The sequence below is a fragment of the Balaenoptera borealis genome (assembly GCF_965194805.1).
Source record: "Balaenoptera borealis genome assembly, chromosome: 21".
Classification (NCBI taxonomy): domain Eukaryota; kingdom Metazoa; phylum Chordata; class Mammalia; order Artiodactyla; family Balaenopteridae; genus Balaenoptera; species Balaenoptera borealis.
The window spans coordinates 25615444-25637095 of record NC_138880.1 but is presented as its reverse complement, the minus strand read 5'-3'; the positions used below and the strand labels follow the sequence as shown (position 1 = coordinate 25637095).

Here is a 21652-nt window from a genome sequence, read left to right as displayed (position 1 = left end):
GCTGCCTGTGTTTTTGTGGTCACATCTAAAAATGCATTGCCCATAGCACTGTCAAGACGTTTTTTTGCCCCTGTATCTTCTTCTAGTAACTTTACAGTTTCGGATCTTATATTTAATTCTCTAAACCAGTTTGAATTAATTTTTGTATACAGTGTGAGATACAAGTCTAATTTCTTCCTTATGCTTGTGAATATTCAGTTTCCCACGAATTTACTGAAGAGAAGATCCTTTTCTCATTATATATTCCTGGCACTTTTGTCAAGATCAATTAATTGTAAATATGTGGATTTATTTCTGAGGTCTGTATTTCGTTCCATTGTTCTATATGTCTGTTTTTGTACTGTGACCATACTGCTTTGATTATTATGCTTTGTAGTATAGTTTGAAATCATGAAGCATGATACCTTCAGCTTTGCTCTTTGTGCTCAAGATTGCTTTGGATATTTGGGGCCTTTTATGGTTCCGTATGAATTTTAGTATTTCTTTTTCTGTTTTCTGGGGAAACTGTCTTCGGAATTTTGACAAGGATTGCACTGACTCTGTAGATTGCTTTGGATAATATGGACATTTTTAATAATGTTCATTTATTCAGTCTATTAATATGGGCGATCGTTCCATTTATTTGTGTCTTCTTCAAATTCTTTCATCAATATGTTATAGTTTGCAGCATACGGCTCTTTTACATTCTTGGTTAACTTTATTCCTAAATATTTTATTCTTTTCACTGCTATTGTAAATGGGACTTTTTAAAACCTTTTCTGATAGTTTCTGTTGTTAGTATAGAGAACCACAAATGATTTTTTTAAAATGGATGGCTAAATGGGTTTTTATTTTTTTATTTTTGGCTGTGCTGGGTCTTCGTTTCTGTGCGAGGGCTTTCTCTAGTTGTGGCGAGTGGGGGCCACTCTTCATCACGGTGCACAGGCCTCTCACTATCGCGGCCTCTCTTGTTGCGGAGCACAGGCTCCAGACGCGCAGGCTCAGTAGTTGTGGCTCATGGGCCCAGTTGCTCCGCAGCATGTGGGATCTTCCCAGACCAGGGCTTGAACCCGTGTCCCCTGCATTGGCAGGCAGATTCTCAACCACTGTGCCACCAGGGAAGCCCCCACAAGTGATTTTTATATGTTGATTTTGTGTCATGCCGCTTACTCGATTTATTTACTAGTTTGAACAGTTTTTGGAAGTGTCACTTTTAGGTTTTTGTAGATACAAAAACATGTCATCTGCAAACAGAAAATTTAGGGTTACCTTCATGATTTGGATTTATTTTATTTATTTTTCTTGCCTACTTGCTTTGGTGAGGAATTCCAGTACTATGTTGAAAAGAAGGGGCAAGAATTGGTACCCTTGTCTTGGCTGAAACTTAGGAGAAACACTTTGGGGCCTGTTAGCTTTGGGCTTGTCATATGACTTTTAATGTGTTGAGGTATATTCCTTCTATACCTAATTTCTTGACAGTCTTTATCATGAAAGGAAGTTGGATTTTGTCAAATAATTTTTATGTATCTATTAATATGATCATATTTTCCCTTTATTCTCTTAATGTAATGTATCACATTTATTGATTTGCATACATTGAGCCATCCTTGCATCCAGGCATAAATCCCACTTAATCATGGTGAATGAATCCCTTCAATATGCTGCTGAATTTAGTTTGCCAGTATTTTGAGTGTATTTCATCTATGTTATTTAGGAATGTTGATCTGTACTTTCCTCATCGTGCCCTTGTCTGTTTTTTTTTTTAATTTATATTTTTTTATTTTTGGCTGTGTTGGGTCTTCGTTGCTGCACGCGGGCTTTTTTCCATTTGTGGCGAGTGGGGGCTGCTCTTCGTTGTGGTGTGTGGGCTCCTCGTTGCAGTGGCTTCTCTTGTTACGGAACACAGGCTCTAGGCGCGAGGGCTTAGTAGTTGTGGTGCACAGGCTTAGTTGCACTGCGGCATGTGGGATCTTCCCAGACCAGGGATGGAACCTGTGTCCCCTGCATTGGCAGGAGGATTCTTAACCACTGCACCACCAGGGAAGTCCCCCTTGTCTGGTTTTGGCATTACCCTTGTCTGGGATGCCTCATAAGATGGGTTGAAAGTGTTCCCTCCTCTTTAAATTTTTGGAAGTATTTGAGAAGTCTTGGCTTTAAATACTTTAAATATTTGGCATAATTCACCAGTAAAACTATCTGGTCCTGGGATTTTATTTATTGAGAGGTTTCTCAATACTGTTTCATTCTCTTTACTCATTACTGGTCTGTTCATGTGTTCTATTTCTTGGTAGCTTGTATGTTTCTAGGAGTTTCTCCTTTTTTTCCTACATAATCCAAGTTGTTTGCATATGATTGTCAATAGTACTTTCTGATTGTCATTTGTATTTCTGTGGCATCATTGTAATGCCTTTATATGCGTGTGTGTGTTTATTTGTTCATTCATTCATCATTCATTCAGTTGCTCTTTTTCTTATTCTTGCTAACAGTTTGTCAATTTTACCTTTTAAAAAAACTCCAATATTATTTATTCTTCTACTGTTTTTATAGTCTTTATTACTTTATTTTTAATTTTTATTGGAGTATAGTTGATGTACAATGTTGTGTTCAGTAAAGTGAATCAGTTACATGTATATCCACTCTTTTTTAGATTCTTTTCCCATATAGATCACTACAGAGTATTGAGTAGAGTTCCCTGTGCTAGACAGTAGGTCCTTCTATTACTTTTATAACTGCTCTAATCCTTATTATTTATTTCATTCTGCTAATATTGGGCTTAGTTTGTTGTTTTCCTAGTTCCTTTAGTTGTAAAGTTAGGTTCTTTAATTGATTTTTTCTTCAGAGACAAAAGGTTTTATTACTTACGGCACAGCAAGTGTGAGCATAATATTGTATTGGTTCTCCTTCTCCACACCCCAGTTCCCATTGGGATGACAGAGTGGGATCCAGTTGAGTGCTAGGCATGTACTTGGTTGTGTTACACTGAGGAACACTGAGTTTGAGGAGTCCACTGCTTTTAAAATGAGAGGTTAGCAGGTTCCTGTTTGTCTGAGGGAGAGACATTATTAGCTCATTCCTCAAGGCTGTTCATTACAAACACACTCCCAAGAAATGGCTCAGGTGAAATGCTGTCAGGGCATGCATTCTTTTTCTTTCTTCTTTTTTTTTTTAATTGAAGAATAGTTGGCATATAATATTACATTAGTTTCAGTTGTACAACATAATGATTCAGCATTTAAGTATATTACAAAACTATCACCTTGATGAGTCTAGTAACCATCTGTCCCCATCCACAGTTACTGCAATATCATGAACCATATTCTTTATTCTGTATATTAAATTCTTGTCACTTTTTATCATATAACTGGAATTTTGTACTTCTTATACCCCTTCACCTGTCTTGTCAAAGACCCACTCACCTCCCATTTTGCAACCACCAATTTGTTCACTGTGTCTGTAAGACTGGTTTTGTTGTGTTTTGTTTTGACATTACACATAGTGAGATCATGTGGTATTTGTCTTTCTCTATGTGAGTTACTTCACTGAGCATAACTGTCTAGGTTCATCCATGTTGTCAAAAATGGCAAGATTTTATCTTTTTATGGCTGAGTAATATATAACTGTATATGTACATTTGTATATACATATATACATGTATATGTATCTGTATATGAGTATATATCTACATATGTGTATAGATACATGTATATATGTGTATGTATGTGTATATGTATATGTATGTGTGTATATGTGTATGCGTTTTGTATATTCATATGTATGTGTATACGTGTGTGTGTGTGTGTATATATATATAAAATCACTTTTTTATCCATTTGTCTATCATTGAACATTTAGACTTCTACCACATATCGGCTATTGTAAGTTATGTTGCAGTGTACACAGGGGTGCATGTATCACTTTAAATTAGTTTTCTGCTTTGTTTTGTTTCCTTTGGATAAAGAACCATAAGTGGAATTGCTAACTCATATGGTAGTTTTATTTTTTTATGTTTTCAGAACCCTCCATAATGTTTTCAATAGTGGCTGCACTGATTTACATTCTTAGCAACAGTGCAGGTCAGTGCTCTTTTCTCCACATCCTCAGGAACACTTATTAACTGTTGTCATTTTGATGATAGCCATTCTGACACCTGTAAGGTGATCTCTTTTTGTGGTTTTGAGTTGCATTTCCCTCCTGATGACTAGTGATGTTGACCATGTTTCCATGTGCCTTTTAGCCATCTTCTTTTTTTTTTTGGCAAAATGTGTATTCAGATCCTCTACCCAATTGTTTTTTTGTTTTATTTATTTTTTAAAATCATAGTTTATTTACAATATTATATCAGTTTCAGGTGATATTGGATTTTTCACAGATTACACTTGATTAAAAGTTTTTACAAGAGAATGGCTATAATTCCCTGTCCTATACAATATATATTTTGTTGCTTATCTATTTCATACATAATAGTTTGTACCTCTTAATGCTATACCCCTAATTTGCCCCTCCCCCCTTAGCTGTCCCCACCGGTAACCACTAGTTTGTTTACAGATCTGTGAGTCTGTTTCTGTTTTGCATATACATTCATTTGTATTATTTTTAGATTCCACATATAAATGATATCACACAGTATTTGTCTTTCTCTGACTTACTTCATTAAGCATAATATTCTCGAGGTCCATCCACGATGCTGCAAATGGCAGCATTTCATTCTTTTTATGGCTGTGTAAGATTCTACTGTACATATATCCCATATCTTCTTTATCCATTTGTCTGTTCATGGGCATTTCGGTTGCTTTCATATCTTGGCCATTGTCAGTAGTGCTGGTACGCACATTGGGGTTTATGTATCTTTTTGAATTAGTGTTTTCATTTTTTTCCTAGATAGGTACCCAGGAGAGTTATTGACGGATCATATGGTAGTTCTATTTTTAATTATTTTGAGAAACTTCCATCCTATTTTCCATAGTGCCTGCAACAATTTACAGTCCTACCCACAGTGTACAAGGGTTCACTTTTCTCCACATCCTCTCCAAAATTTGGTATTTGTAGACATTTTGATGAGAGCTATTTTGACAGGTGTGGGGTTGATATCTCATGGTTGTTTTGAATTGAACTTCTCTAATAGTTAGTGATGTTGAGCACCTTTTCATCTGCCTTTTAGCCATCTGTATCTTCTTTGGAAAGATGTCTATTCATGTCTTCTGACCATTATTGATTGGGTTGTTTGTTCATTTTTTGTGTGTGTGATATTGAATTGTATGAACCATTTATATATTTTGGATATTAACCTTTTGTCAGTCATATCATTTGCAAATATTTTCTTACACTTTGCACTTTGAATTTTTATTTTGTTGATGGTTTTCATGGCTGTGCAAAAGCTCTTAAACTTTATTTAGCTTCCATCTGTTTATTTTTGCTTTTATTTCTTTTGCCTTAGAGGCCAGATCCCAAAAAAATTATTGCTACAATTTATGTCACAGAGTGTTCTGCTTATGTTCTCTCCTAGGAGTTTTATGATTTGGTGTATTACCTTTAGGTCCTTAATCCATTTTGAATTTTGTGTCTGGTGTGAGGAAGTGTTCTAAAATCATTATTTTACATGTAGCCCTCCAGTTTTCCCAACACCACTTATTGAAGAGACTGTCTTTTCTCCATTGTATATTCTTGCCTCCTTGGTGCTAGATTTATTCACCATAAGTGTGTGGGTTCCTTTCTGGGCTCTCTATTGTATTCCGTTGATCTATGTGTCTGTTTTTGTCATTATTGTAGCTTTGTAGTCAGGGAGCATGCTATCTCCAGCTTTGGTCTTTTTTTCTCAGGATTGCTTTGGCAGTGTGGGTATTTTGTGGTTCTATATTTGTTTGGGGATTATTTGTTCTGTTTGTGAACAATGTCATGGGTATTTTGATAGGGATTGCTTTAAATCTGTAGGTTGCTTTGAGTAATGGGGCTATTTTAGAAAGATTAATTCTTCCAATCCAAGAGCATGGGCTATCTTTTCAGTTATTTGTGTCATCTTCAGTTTCCTTCATCAATGTCTTATAATTTTTAATATATAAATCTTTCACCTCCATGGTTAAATTTATTCCCAGGTATTTTATTATTTTTGGTACAATTGTAAATTTTTTTTCTTAATTTCTCTGATAGTTTATTAGTGAAGAGGAAAATAACAGATTTTGGTATATCAATTGTGTATACTTCAATGAAAATAAAAATAAAAATTAACAAATGGGACCTAATTAAAGTTAAAAGCTTTTTTGCACAGCAAAGGAAGCCATAAAGAAGACGAAAAGACAGCACTCACAATGGGAGAAAATATTTGCTAATGAAGCAACTGACAAAGGATTAATCTCCAAAATATACAAATAGCTCATGTAGCTCAATATAAAAAAAAAACAAACAACCCAATCAAAAAATGGGTGGAAGACCTACACAGGCATTTCTCCAAAGAAGACATACACATGGCCAACAGGCACATGAAAAGATGCTCAACACCATTAATTATTAGGGAAATGCAAATCAAAACTACCATGAGGTATCACCTCACACCAGCCAGAATGGCCATCATCAAAAAATCTACAAACAATAAATGCTGGAGAGGGTGTGGAGAAAAGGGAACCCTCTTGCACTGTTGGTGGGAATGTAAATTGATACAGCCACTATGGAGAACAGTATGGAGGTTCATTAAAAAGCTAAGAATAGAGCTATGTTATGATACAGCAATCCCACTACTGGGCCTATACCCAGAGAAAACCATAATTCAAGAAGACACGTGCACCCCAATATTCACTGCAACACTATTTACAATAGCCAGGACTAGGAGGCAGCCTAAATGTCCATCAACGGAGTAATGGATAAGAAGATGTGGTACATATATACAATGAAATATTACTAAACTATAAAAAGGAACGAAATTGGGTTATTTGTAGAGACGTGGATGGACCTAGAGAGAGTCATATAGAGTGAAGTAAGTCAGAAAGAGAAAAACAAATATCATTTATTAATGCATATATGTGGAATCTAGAAAAATGGTATAGATGATGTAATTTGCAAAATAGAAATAGAGACACAGATGTAGAGAACAAATGTATGGACACCAAGGGAGGAAAAAGGGGGATGGGAGAAATTGGGAGATTGGGATTGACAGATATACACTATTGATACTATGTATAAAATAGATAACTAATGAGAACTTATTGTATAGCACAGGGAACTCTACTCAGTGGTCTGTGGTAACCTAAATGGGAAGGAAATCCAAAAAACAGGGGATATATGTATACGTACAGGTGCTTCACTTTGCTGTACAGTAGAAACTAACAGAATGTTGTAAAGCAACTATACTCCAACAAAGTTAATTTAAAAAAAAATGTGTATTATTTCAAATTTACTGAGTTTATTTATGCTAATAATTTGTTGGTGAGATCTTTAGGGTTTTCTCTACATATTATCATATCTGCAAACAGTGACAGTTTTACTTCCTTTACAAGTTAGATCCTATTTTGTATTTTGATTTTTGTCTTTTGACTGTGGCTAGAACTATTAATCCTGTGTTGAATAAAAGTGGTGAGAGCAGGCATCCTTGTCTTATTCCTGTTCTTGGAGGAGATGCTTTCAGCTTTTCACCATTAAGTATGATGTTAGGTCTGCTTTTGTCATATATACCCTTTATATTTATTCATTCATTCATTCATTCATTCAGGCCGCACCGCACAGCATGGGAGACCCTAGTTCCCTGACCAGGGATTGAACCCACACCCCCTGCAGTGGAATCACGAGTTCCCAACCACTGGACTGCCAGGGAAGTTGCTGTCCTTTATTATAAAAAGGTATGTTGCCTCTATACCCACCTTGTTGAGAGTTTTTATCATAATTCAAATGTTGAACTTTGTCGAATTTTGCCACCTCCTTTGCTGGAGGTGTGAAGTTGATCATATGATTTTATCCTTTGTTCTGCTAATCTGGTGTGTCGATTGATCTGCATAGACTGAATCATTCCTGCATTGCTGAGATGATCCATGTGATCATGGTGTATGGTTCTTTTAGTGTATTGTTGAATTCAGTTTACTAATATTTTGTTGAGGGTTTCTGCATCTATGTTCATCAGGGATATTGGCCTGTAATTTACCTTTTTTGGTAGTGTGTTTATCTGGTTTTCATATATGGGTGATTCTGGCCTCAGAAAATAAGTTTGGAAGCACTCCTTCATCAGTTTGGAATAGCTTGAGAAAGATAGATGTTAACTGTCCTTTAAATGTTTGGTAGAATTTATTAGTAAAGCCACCTGATCCTGGACATTTATTTATTGGGAGTTTTTTGATTATTGATTGATTTCATTTCTAGTAATTGATCTGTTTAGATTTCTTATTTATTGCTAACTCTATCTTGGAAGATGTATGTTTTTAGGAATTTGTCCACTTCTTCTAGGTTATCCCATTTGTTGGTGTATAATTGTCTTAATCTCGTAGGATACTTTGTATTTCTGTGGTGTCTGTTGTAACTTCATCTCTTTTATTTCTGATATATTTGGGCCCTCCCTTTTTAAAAAAACATACTACTATTGTCTTTTATTCTTTACAGAAGCTTAATAAGTGTTTGATCTACTACCCTTACTCTATGTATACTTTTTGCAGTGAGATTTTTACTTTTGTTTGTTTTCCTGTTACTATCAATAATTAGTGAGACTTCTTTTAAGCTTAAGTAAATTCCTTCAACATTGCTTATAAGGCTACTTTATTAGTGATGAACTCTTTTAGCTTTTGCTAGTCTGGGAAACTCTTGATCTCTCCTTCAATTCTTTTTTTTCCCACATAAATTTATTTATTTATTTATTTTTGGCTGCATTTGGTCTTTATTGCTGTGCACGGGCTTTTCTCCAGTTGTGGTGAGCGGGGGCTACTCTTCCTTGCGGTGCGTGGGCTTCTCATGGTGGTGGCTTCTCCTGTTGCGGAGCGCAGGCTCTAGGTGCACGGGCTTCAGTAGTTTCGGCTCGCAGGCTCACTAGTTGTGGCTCACGGGCTCTAGAGCACAGGCTCAGTAGTTGTGGCACAATGGCATAGTTGCTCCGCGGCATGTGGGATCTTCCCGGACCAGGGCTCGAACCCGTGTCCCCTGCATTGGCAGGCAGATTCTCAACCACTGCGCCACCGGGGAAGCCCTCTCCTTCAATTCTGAATCATAATCTTACTGGTGGAGTATTCTTGTTGTAGGCTTTTTCCTTTTAGCCCATTGAATATATCCTGTCATTCCTTCCTAGTCTGCAAACTCTGCTGAAAAGTCAGCTGACAGTCTTACGAGAATACTTTGAACATACCTAGATGCTTTTATTTCACTGCTTCTATGATCCCTGTTTACCTTAAATTTTTGGCACTTTATAATATGTCTTGGTGTGGACCTGTTTGTCTTCGTCTTGTTTGGGACTCTGTGTTTCCTGGACCTGGATGTGTGTTTCCTTCCCCAAGTTAGGAAAGTTATCAGTTACTATATCCTCTAATAAGTTCTCTGCCCCTTTCTCTCTTCTCCTCTTTCTGGGACCCCTGTAATGCTCATGTTAATATTCTTGATGTTGTCTCAGAGGTCCCTTTACCTATAGTCTTAAATTCTTCTTCCTGCTATTCAGCTTGGGTGATTTTCACTACTCTGTTTTCCATTTCACTGATCTGTTCTTCTGTATCATATAATGTGGCTTCCCTCGTGCGCGTGTGTGTGTGTGTGTGTGTGTGTGTGTTTTAATCTCATTTATTGTATTTTTCAGCTGTTTGGTTCTTTTTGACATTTTATTACTCTTTGTTGAAATTCTCACTATGTCCATCCTTCTCCTGACTTGGGTGAGCATCTTTATAATCATTACTGTGAACACTTTTTTTTTCGGGTAGAATGCTTATCCCTGTTTTATTTAGTTCTTTTTCTGATGTCGTGTCTTTTTACTTCATTTGTAACATATTCCTCTATTTCCTTATGTTTCCTAATTCTCTGTGCATTTCTATTCATTAGGTTCAGGTTGTTACATTCCCGGGTCTCAGAGAAGTGGCCTTATATAGGAGGTGACTGATAGGGCCCAGCAGCACGTTGTCCTCTGGTCAGCAGAGCCACATGCTCCAGGGGTGTCCCCTGTGTGGGCTGCACACACCTTTCTCTTATGGCAGGGCCAACTACTGTGGAGAAGCTGGTAGGCAGTGTTGGACCCTGGCCTAAATGGCTGTGAGGCCCCGTGGTATGTGATTGCCATGGGTGTGCTGGTAGCCCAGGCAGCCCTCCGTTATGGGTGGCTGTGTGGTGCTCCAGGTGCACAGGTGGATAGGGTAGGCCCCCAGTGTGTCTAGTTGTGAGGCCTTGTGGTGCAGGAGTGCTATGGGCATGGTGGTAGATGGGGAGGCCCCTGATCCTAATCAGTTCCAGGGAAGACTCTAAAATGTTGCTTGCCAATGTCTCAGTTCCTAGTGAGAGTCCCAGCTGCCTCTTGCCTTTCCAAGAAGCTCTCTGAGATTAGCAAGTGGGTCTGACCCAGGTGTCTTTCACACTACTGGCTCTGCACAGGGACTGAGAACGTGAGAGATTTGTGTGTGCCCTGTGAGAGCAAGGTCTCAGTTTTCTTTAACCTCCACCTTTCCTGAAAGTAAGCCCCTGCAGGTTTTCAAAGCCAGACCTGCTGTGTTCTTTTCTTCCCAGGGCAGGAACCCTGGGCTGAGCAGCCTGATGCAGGGCTCAGACCCTTCCCTCCGTGTGGAGGACCTATGCAACTGTGATATCTTCCAGCTGTGGGTCACTGTGCTCGAGGTGTGGGTTCCAACTAGACTGTGTTTCCAGTCCTCCTACCTGCCTTGTGGTTTCTCCTTCCTTATATCTTTAGTTGTGGAAAAGTTTCCCTGCTAGTCTTCAGGTCATTCTCAGAGATAATTTCCGTGTAAGTTGTTGTAATTTGGGTGTGTCTGTGGCAAGAGGGGAGCCTCAGTATCGTCCTACTCTATCATCTTGATCGCCTCTCAAGAATTCTTTTAAAATATATGCATTTATTACTGTAAACATAACTCTTTGAATTGCATTGTTTTTCCTGTATTCCATACATTTAGGTACTTTGTGTTTCCAATTTTGTTTGCTTTAAGATTTTTTTTAAATTTCCCTTTTGATTTATTCCTGTATTCACTGGCTATTCAGGAGCTTATTGTTCAATTTCTGAGTGTTCTTGAATTTTCAATTATTCTTTCTAATATTGAATTTCAGTTTCATACCATTGTGGTTGGAAATGATACTTGATATGATTTCAGTATTCTTGGATTTTTGAAGACTTGTTTTGTGGCTTAACATATGATGTACCCTAGGAAATGTTCTATGTGTACTTAAGAAGAATGGAAATTTTGCTGCTGTTGAGTGGAATGTACTGTATATGTCTGTTAGGTTCATTTGATATCAAGTGTGTGTACAAGTTCAGTGTTTCCTGATTGATGTTCTGTCCAGTGATCTATACAGTATTGAAAGTTGGGTATTGATGTTTCTTACCATTATTTTATTTCTGCATTTTCCCTTCATGTGGGTTAATATTTTCTTTATATGTTGAGAGGCTCCAATGCTGAATAATACATATTTATAATTGTCATAATTTCTTGATGAATTAATCCCTTTATCATTATATGATAACCTTCTTTCCTTTGAGAGGTTTGACTTTAAGTCTTTTTTCCCTGATAATAGACTAGTCAGGGAAGTATCATTTTCATGGAGTATTTTTTTTTCCAATCATTCAATTTTATGCTACATATACGGATTTAAAGTTAACATGAATCTCTTGTACACAGTATATAATTGAAGTTTCTTTAATCCATTCAGCCACACTATGGATTATTTAAATTGAAGTATAGTTGATTTACAGTATTACATTAGTCTCAGTGATGCAACATATGGATTTAATATTTTTACAGATCATGCTCCACTTAAAGTTATTACTAAATAATGGCTATATTTCCCTGTGTAGTACTATATATCCTTGTTTGTTTATTTCAAACATAGGGGTATTGGATTTAGAGAAACAAAATACTGTCTTTCCCTTCCCCCTTCACTCGCCCCACCAGTAACCACTAATTTGTTCTCTGTGAGTCTATTTCTCTTTTCTTATGTACATTCCTTTCTTGCATTTTTTAGATTCCACAGAGAAGTGAGAAGATAGAGTATTTGTCTTTCTCTAACTTATTTAAGTAGGTATAAATATTCTAGGCCTATCCACGTTGTTGCAAGTGGCAGAATTTGATCCTTTTTAATGGCTGAGTAATAGTCTCTTGTGTATACATACCACATCTTCTTTATCCACTCATCTGTTGATCGACATTTAGTTTGCTTCCATATGTTGGCAATTGTAAATAATGCTGCTGTGAACATTGGGATGCATGTATCTTGTCAAATTGGTGTCTTCATTTTCTTTGGACACATACCAAGCAGTGGAATTGTTGGCTAATAGTTCTACTTCTAGCTTTTTTCAGGACCTCCACATTGTTTTCATAGTGGGTGTACTAATTTACAATCCCACCAACAGTGTACTAGGATTCCCTTCTCTCCTTGTCATGAACAACATTTCATATGTGTAGACTTTGGAATAATAGCCATGTTGAGAGGTGTGACGTGATGTCTCATTGTGGGTTTTTTTGTGGGTCATTCATTAAATTTAACTTACACATGAAGGTGATAGGCTGGATGTGATCTCCAGGTTTAGTTTGCTGATGCCTGGTATAGGTTAATTTGAGGAGAATTAATACCTTTACAATGTTATTTATTGCTTCATTTTTTCAGGTTGACATTTAATGATCGGTAACAGATTTAAAAATTTTTCTCGCTAACGGATATCTGAAGTCTGTCGGTTTGTTTCTGTTTTATAAATTAGTTCATTTCTATCATTTTTTAGACTCCAGTATAAGTGATATCATAGGATATTTGTCTTTTTCTATCTGACTTACTTCACTTAGAATGAAATAATGCCATTTGCAGCAACAGGGATGGACCTAGAGATGATCATGCTTTTTCATTTCTGAGTAATAATCGATTTTGTACATGTACCACTTCTTCTTTATCCATTCATCTGTTGATGAACATTTTGGTTGCTTCCATGTCTAGGCTATTGTAAATAGTGCTGCAGTGCATGTTTGGGTTTGGGTGCATTTGTCTTTTCGAATTCTGGTTTTCTGCAGATGTACGCCCAGAAGCAGGACTGCTGGATGATATGGTAGCTCTATTTTTACTTTTTAAAGGCATCTCCATACTGTGCTTTATAGTGGCTGTTACCAGCTTACATCCCACCAACAGCATAGGAGGGTTCCCTTTTCTCCACGTCCTCTCCAGCATTTATGGTTTGTAGACTTTTTGATGATGGACATTCTGACTGTGTGAGGTGATACCTTGTTGTAGTTTTGATTTCCATGTGTCTAATAATTGGAGATGTTGAGCATCTTTGCATGTGTTTTTTTTAAACACTGAGAAAAAGTTACAGTTGAAATTGGCTTCTTGAAAGTCTGACTATTTTGAATTTTTTTTCGATAACTACCACAGGACATTTGTTAAGGGCAGGTGTCATTTACACCCTGGCAGTCCTTGTGAATATTAAGTGCCCATAAGCACGTTTTAAAGTTGCTGTTGTGGAAATGTGCACAGGCAGTAGGATTTCCTTTATGCCCCTCTCTGGTTACTTGGGCAAGCTGAGCTGCTGTGGAAGATGGGCTCCTGGATTGTAAATTAGTGTGGACTGTGCCAGAACAAACCCAAAATCTTGTGTTTTGTTACTTCTTTTTTTTTTTAATTTAATTTTTCTTTTTTATTGGAGTAAAGTTGATTTAAAATATTGTGTTGGTGGTAGGCATACAGAATCTTGTTATGTATATTCATATGTCTATTCATCTTCACATTCTTTTCCCATATAGGTTATTAGAGAGTGTTGAGTAGACTTCCCTTTGTTATACAGTAGGTCCTTGTTGATTATCTATTTTATATGTATTAGTGTGTAAATGTTTTTCCCAACCTCCTGATTTATTCCTTCCCCCCACCTTTCTCATTGGGTAACCATAAGTTTGTTTTCTAAGTCTGTGAGTCTGTCTCTCTTTTATTTTTTTGGCTGCACTGTGAGGCATGTGGGATATTAGTTCTCCCAACACCAGGGATCGAACCCACGCCCGCTGCAGTGGAAGCTCGGATTTTTAACCATTGGACCACCAGGAAAGTTCCTGTTTCTCTCTTGTAAATTAGTTCATTGGTGTCAATTTTTAAATTTCACCTATAAGTGGTATCATATGATATTTGACTTTCCCTTTCTGACTTACTTCACTTAGTATGATTATCTCTAGGTCCATCCATGATGCTGCAAATGGCATTCTTTCATTCTTTTTCGTTTCTGAGTAATATTTCACTGTGAACCTGTACCACTTTTTTTTTTTTTTATAAATTTATTTATTTATTTTTGGCTGTGTTGGGTCTTTGTCTCTGTGCGAGGGCTTTCTCTAGTTGCAGCGAGTGGGGGCCACCCTCCATCGCGGTTCGCGGGCCTCTCCTGTTGCGGAGCACTGGTTCCAGACGCGCAGGCTCAGTAGTTGTGGCTCACGGGCCCAGCTGCTCTGAGGCATACGGGATCCTCCCAGACCAGGGCTCGAACCCGTGTCCCCTGCATTGGCAGGCAGACCCTCAACCACTGCGCCACCAGGGAAGCCCCCCTGTACCACTTCTTTATCCATCCATCTGCTGATGGATATTTTGGTTGCTTCCATGTCTTAGACATTGTAAATTGTGCTGCGGTGCACATATGGGTGCATGTGTGTTTTCCAATTCTGGTTTTCTCTTGTTATACGCCCAGGAGTGGGACTGCTGGATCATAATGGTAGCTCTAATTTAACTTGTAAAGGCACCTCCATACTGTTCTCTATAGTGGCTGTTACCACCTTAGATCCCAACAGCAGCTTAGGAGGGTTCCCTTTTTTCTACCTCTCAAGCATTTATTGTTTGTAGACTTTTCAATGATGGCTATTCTGACTCACGTGAAGTGATCCCTCATTGTAGTTTTGATTTCCATGCCACTAATAATACACAAATTAGAGCATCTTTTCAAGTGCTTTTCTTTTAAACAGTGTGAGTAAAATTTACCTATTGAAATAGGATCTTGAAAGTCTGTTTCTTTTGAATATTTTTTTTTGCTTACCTACCCCTGGATATTTCCTGATTGCAGGTGTCATTTACAGCCCTACAGTCCTTGTGAATATTAAGTACCCATAAGCATTGGTTTTAAAGTTGCAGTTGCAGGAAAGGGCAACAAGGTAGTGGAATTTGTTCATACTCAACTTGATTGCTAGGGCAAACAGAGCCTTAGTGGAACTCCTGTTCCTAGGTTGTAAATTAGAGTGGAAAGTGCCAGGACAAATACACAAAACCTTGTGTCACATTACTTCTTGTTTACTTTAATTTTTATTTCTTATCAGAGTAAATTTGGTTACAATGTTGTGTTTGTTCTAGGTGTACAGAATCTGGTTCATTCATACATATACATATATCTAATCAGGTTTAGATTCTTTCCCATGTTGGTCATTAGAGGGTTGACTAGACCTCCCTTGGCATCCAGTAGGTCCTTCTTGATTATATATTTTATATGTATTATTAAATGTATGTTAACCCCAACGTCCTAATTTTTCCATTCCTTTCACCTTTTTCTAAGTCTGTATGGGTCTTTCTCTGCGGGAATATGTTCATGGGTATCAATTTTTAGATAACACCAGTAAATGATATCATCGTATATTTGTCTTTCTCTTTCTGACTTCCTTTACATAGTATGCTTATCTCTAGGCTCATCTGTGGTGCTGCAAAAGGCATCGTTTCATCTTTTCCATGGCTAATATTCCATTGTGTACGTACCACTTCTTCTTTGTCCATTCATTTGTAGATGTACATTTTGGTTGCATCCATGTCTGGCTATTGTAAATATCGCTGCAGTTCACATTTGGGTGCCTGCATCTTTCTGAATTCTGGTCTTCTCGGGTTATAGGCCCATTAGTGTTTCGGCAGGATCATATGGTAGCTCAATTGTTACCCTTTAAAGCCATCTTCATTCTGTTCTAATTAGTGGCTGTTACCAGTTTACATCCCAGCAACAGCATAGGAGGGTACCCATTCTCGGAAACCCATTCAGCATTTATTGTTTGCAGACATTTTTTTCTGATGGCCATTCAGACTAGTGTGAGGTGATACCTTTTTGTAGTTTAAATTTGCATGTCTCTAATAATTCTTGATGTTGAACATGTTTTCATGTCCTTTTTGAAAAAAAAGAACAACAGTGTGAGCAAATTTACCTCTTGAAATTGTCTTCTTGAGAGTTTGCCCTGTTTTGAATATTAATGTCCATTCCTGACCTCAGGACATTTTTTGAGGGCAGGTGTCATTTAAAGCCCTGCAGTCCTTGTGAATATTAAGTGACCATTAGCACTAGGTTTAAAGCTGCCGTTGCGGGAAATGGCCAGAAGGCGGCAGATTTCTACATTCCCAGTTTTGGTTACAAGGGCAGCAGAGCCTTCCTGGAAGTCGTGTTCCTAGGTTGCAAATTAGAATGGAATGTGCCAGGAAAAACCTCCAGAAGTTTCTGTCTTAGTACTTCTTGTTCATTGTTTTAATTTAATTTTTTAAATTGAGGTAGTGATTAGAATATTGTTTGTTCTAGATGTACACAATCTGGTTCATTTGTACAGTATATATATTTATTCATGTACTCATCCTCTTCCCATGTAAATTATTGCAGAGTGTTAAGTAGACCTCCCTTGGTATATTTTCGGACTTTTTGATATATGTATTTAATATGCATTTGTATATGTATGGTAACCCTAATCTTAATTTATCCATTCTTCCCACCTTTCTTTTTTAATTTTTTAAACATTTTTATTGGAGTATAATTGCTTTACAATGGTGTGTTAGTTTCTGCTTTATAACAAAAGTAAATCAGTTGTACATCCACCTTTCCTTTTACATAACGATCATTTGTTTTCTAAGTCTCTGAGTCTTTCTCTGTGGAAATATGTTCCTTTGTGTCAGTTGTTAGGTAACACCTGTAAGTGATATCACAGGATATCTGTCTTTTGCTTTCTGACTTACCTCATGTTCTGTGACTATCTCTAGGCTCATCTGTGGTGCTGCAAAGAGCAGTGTTTCATTCTTTTCCATGGCTAGTATTCCACTGTGTACATGGACCACTTCTTCTTTGTCCATTCATCTGCTGATGGACATTTTGGTTGCTTCATTGTCTTAGCTATCATGAATATGGCTTCAGTGCAGCTTTGCCAGCCTGTGTCTTCTCGATTCTGGTCTTCTCAGGTGATAGGGCCAGCGGTGGCCTGCTGTATCGAATGGTAGCTCAGTATTTACTTTTAAACGCAGGTCCTTTCTGTTCTCATTATTGGCTGTTACCACTTTACATCTCACCAGCAGCTAGAGGGTACACAGTTCTCTAAATCCCCTTCAGCATTTATTGTTTGTAGACTTTTTGATGATGGTCATTCGACTGTTGTGACTTGAAACCTTTTTGTAGATTAGATTTCCATGAGTCTAATAATTCCTGATGTTGAGCTTTTATCCATTTTCCTTTTTTTTTTAAAAAAAAGAGTGAGTAAAACTTACCTCTTCATACTCTCTTCTTGAAAAATTTGCTCTGTTTTGAATTTTTTTTGGCCTTTCCCTACCTCAGGACGTTTTTTGAGGGCAGGTGTCCTTTACAGCCCTGAGTCCTTGTGAATATTAAGTGACCATTAGCTGTGGGTTTAAAGCCGCTCTTGTGGGAAACGGCCACAAGGCGGCAGCATTTCTACCTTTCAAACTCTGGGTACTTGGGCAACAGAGCCTTCCTGGAAATCGTGTTAGTAGGCTGCAAATTAGACTGGAATGTGCCAGGGCAAACCCCCAAGAGCTTACATCTCCTTAGTTCTTGTTTGTTTTTTAAATTTAATTTTTATTTTTTATCAGAGCAAATTTGATAAAAATGTTGTTTGTTCTAGGTGTACAGAATCTGGTTCATTATGTATCTATCTATTCATCTTTGGGTCCTTTCCCATGTAGGTTATTACAGAGTGTTGAGTAGACCTCTCTTGGTAATTCCATAGGTCTTTGGTGATTATATATTTCATATGTATTAGTATATGTCTGTCAACCCCCATATCCTAATTTATCCATTCCTCACACCTTTCCATATGGTTAAACATAATTTTGTTTTCTTAATCCATGAGTGTCCTTCTCTTGGAAATAAGTTCATGGGTATCAATTTTTAGGTAACACCTATAAAGTGATATCATAGGATATCTGTCTTTCGGTTTCTTTCTTACTTCAAGTTGTGTGATTATCTCTAGGTCCTTCTATGGTGGTGCAAACGGCACTGTTTCATGCTTTTGCATGGCTAATATTCCATTGTGTACATGGACCACTTCTTCTTTGTGCATTCATCTGTTGATGGACATTTTGGTTGCATCCAAGTCTTGGCTATGGTAAATATTTCTGCAGTGCAGGATGGCCAGCCTGTGTCTTTTTGACTCTGGTCTTCTCAGGTGATAAGCCCAGCAGTGGGCCTACCAGATCATATGGTAGCTCAATTTTTACCTTTAAACGCACCTCCATTCTGTTCTCACTGCTGGCTGTTAGCAGTTTACATCCCACCAGCAGCTAGGGTACACAGTTCTCTAAAACCCCTTCAGCATTTACTGTTTGTAGATTCTTTGCTCATGATCATTCTGAGTGATGTGAGGTGAACGTTTTTGTAGATTGGATTTGCATGTCTTTATTTACTCCTGATGTTGAGCATTTTTCCATGCCCCTTTTTTGTTAAACAACAAAAAAAAAAAAGAAAAGAAAAAATGTGAGTAAAATATGCATCTTGAAATTGTCTTCTTAGAGGGTTGCCCTCTTTTGAATTTCTAGGTCGATTTTCGACCCCAGGATTTTTTTTGAGGGCAGGTGTCATTTACAGACCTGCAATTATTGTGAGTGTTAAGTGACCATTAGCACTGGGCTTAAAGCTGTTGTTGCAAGAAACGGCCACAAGGCTGCAGCATTTCTCCATTCCCAAATCTGGTTCCTAGGGCAACAGAGCCTTCCTGGAAGTCGTGTTCCTAGGTTGTAAATTAGAATGGAATGTGCCAGGAAAAACCCCCATAAGTTTATGTCTCATTACTTCTTGTCATTTTTTAAATTTAATTTTTATTTTTTATCACAGCAAATTTGATTACAATGTTTTGTTTGTTCTAGGTGTGCAAGATGTGGTTCTTTTACACATATACATATATCTATTCATCTTCGGATCCATTTCCCATGTAGGTTATGACACAATGTTGAGTAGTCTTCTCTTGGTATTCCGTAGGTCTTTGGTGATTATATATTTCACATGTGTTTGCATATCTCTGTTAACCCCAATATCCTAATTTATCCAATCCTCACACCTTTCCATTTGGTTAACCATACGTTTGTTTAATGAATCTGTGATTGCCTTTCTCTGTGGAAATGTCTTCATTGGTATCAATCTTTAGGTAACACCTATAAGTGATATCATAGGATATGTGTCTTTCGCTTTGTGACTTACTTCAAGTTGTGTGAATACCTCTAGACTCATCTATGGTGCTGCAAACGGCATTGTTTCATTTTTTTCCTTGGCTAATATTGCATCTGTACATGTACCAGTTCTTCTTTGTCCGTTCATCTGTTGATGGACTTTTTGGTTGCTTCCATGACTTGGCTATTGTAATACTGCTGCAGTGCAGTTTTGCCTGCCTGTGTCTTTCCGATTCTGTCTTCTTCGGTTATAGGCCCAGCATATGGTAGCTCAAAGTTTACCTTTTAAGGGCACCTCCATTCTGTTTTCATTAGTGGCTCTTACCACTTTACGTCCCATTTAGAGCTGAGGGTACGCATCTCTCCACAACCCCTTCGGCACTTAGTGTTTGCAGAATTTTTGCTGATGGTCATTCTGACTGGTGTGAGCTGATACGTTTTTGCAGATTGGATTTGCATGTCTTTAATAATTCCTAATGTTGAGCATTTTTCCAGGCCTTTCTTTTTTCTGTTAAAAAAAAAAAACGAAAGAAGTGTGAGTAAAATATACCTTTTGAAATTGTCTTCTTGCAAGGTTGCCCTCTTTAAATTTTTTGGTCGATTTTCGACCCCAGGATTTTTTTTGAGGGCAGGTGTCATTTACAGCCCTGCAATCCTTGTGAATATTAAGTAACCATGAGCAGTGGGTTCAAAGCTGGTGTTTCGGGAAACGGCCACTAGGCAGCAGCATTTCTACATTCCCAAATCTGGTTACTAGGGCAACAGAGCCTTCCTGGAAGTTAGGGTTCCTAGGTTGCAAATTAGAGTGGAATGTTCCAGGTCAAACCCCCAAAAGGTTATGTCTCCTTACTTCTTGTGTGTTTTGTTAAATTTAATTTTTATTTTTTTTGCAGTAAATTTGATTAGAGTGTTGTGATTGTCTGGGTGTACAGAATCAGGTCAATTAGTCATATATATATCTGTTCATCTTCGGAACCTGTTCCCATGTAAGTGATTACAGGGTGTTGAGTAGACCTCTCTTGATATTTGGTAGGTGTTTGGTGATTATATATTTTATATGTATTAGTCATTATATAATTTATATATTTTATATGTTATATGTTTATATACATATAACATACATTAGTATATGTATGTTAATCCCATAATCCTAATTATTCCATTCCTCCCACCTTTCATTTGGTTAACCATTATTTTGTTTTATAAGTCTGTGAGTGTCTTTTTCTGTGGAAATATATTCATTGGTAGCAATTTTAGGATAACATCTATAAATGATATCATAGGATATTTGTCTTTCCCTTTCGACTTATTTCACATAATATGATTATTTCTAGTCTCATCTGTAGTCATGAAAACCGCAATGTTCATTTTTTTCTGAGTCTAATATTCCATTAGGTATATGTACCACTTCTTCTTTGTCCATTCATCTGTTGATGGACATTTTGTTTGCTTGCATGTCTTGGCTATCGTAAATATTGCTGTAGTCATTCAGACTGGTGTGAGCTGATACCTTTTTGTGGTTGGATTTGCATGCGTCTAATAATTCCTTATATTGAGCTTTTAGCCATGTCCTTTTTTTTTTTTTAAAGAGTGAGTACAACTTACCTATTCAAATTTTTTCTTGAAGTATGTGCCACATTTTGAATTTTTTGGCCATTACCTCCCTCAAGACATTTTGAGGGCAGGTGTCATTTACAGCCCTGCAGTCCTTGTGCATATGAAGTGACCACTAGCACAGGTTATAAAGTTGCTGTTGAGGGTAACAGCCACAGGGTGGCAGCTTTTCTACATTCCCCACTCTGGTTACTGGGGAAACCAAACCTTCCTGGAAGTCGTGTTCCTCGACTGTATATTAGAGTGGATTGTGCCCGGATAATCCCCCAAAAGCTTATGTCTCATTACTTATATATATATATATATATTAAATTTTAAAAAGAAACATATTTTTTTTTAATATATATTTTTTATCGGAGTAATATTCCATTGTGTACATGGACCACTTCTTCTTTGTGCATTCACCTGTTCATGGACATTTTGGTTGCTTCCAAGTCTTGGCTATGGTAAATATTGCTGCAGTGCAGGATTGCCAGCCTGTGTCTTTTCGATTCTGGTCTTCTCAGGTGATAGGCCCAGCAGTGGGCCTACCAGA

General features: G+C 37.5%; 2 protein-coding genes across 3 annotated transcripts in view; both read right to left on the bottom strand.

The window, feature by feature from the left end:
• The window catches only part of LOC309619735 (uncharacterized protein), a 329240-nt gene that overhangs the window by 83093 nt on the left and 224495 nt on the right, over positions 1 to 21652 (bottom strand). Inside the window, exon 4 of one of the 2 annotated variants that reach the window (XM_082375346.1) lies at positions 15378 to 20011. The exons of the other annotated variant lie outside the window; for it this stretch is intronic. The gene's annotated coding sequence lies outside the window, so the exon portion shown is untranslated. Of the gene's footprint in view, positions 1 to 15377; positions 20012 to 21652 lie in introns of those variants that run through there. 2 annotated transcript variants of the gene reach the window in all.
• The window catches only part of ZNF596 (zinc finger protein 596), a 292573-nt gene that overhangs the window by 90221 nt on the left and 180700 nt on the right, over positions 1 to 21652 (bottom strand). The window lies entirely within an intron of this gene.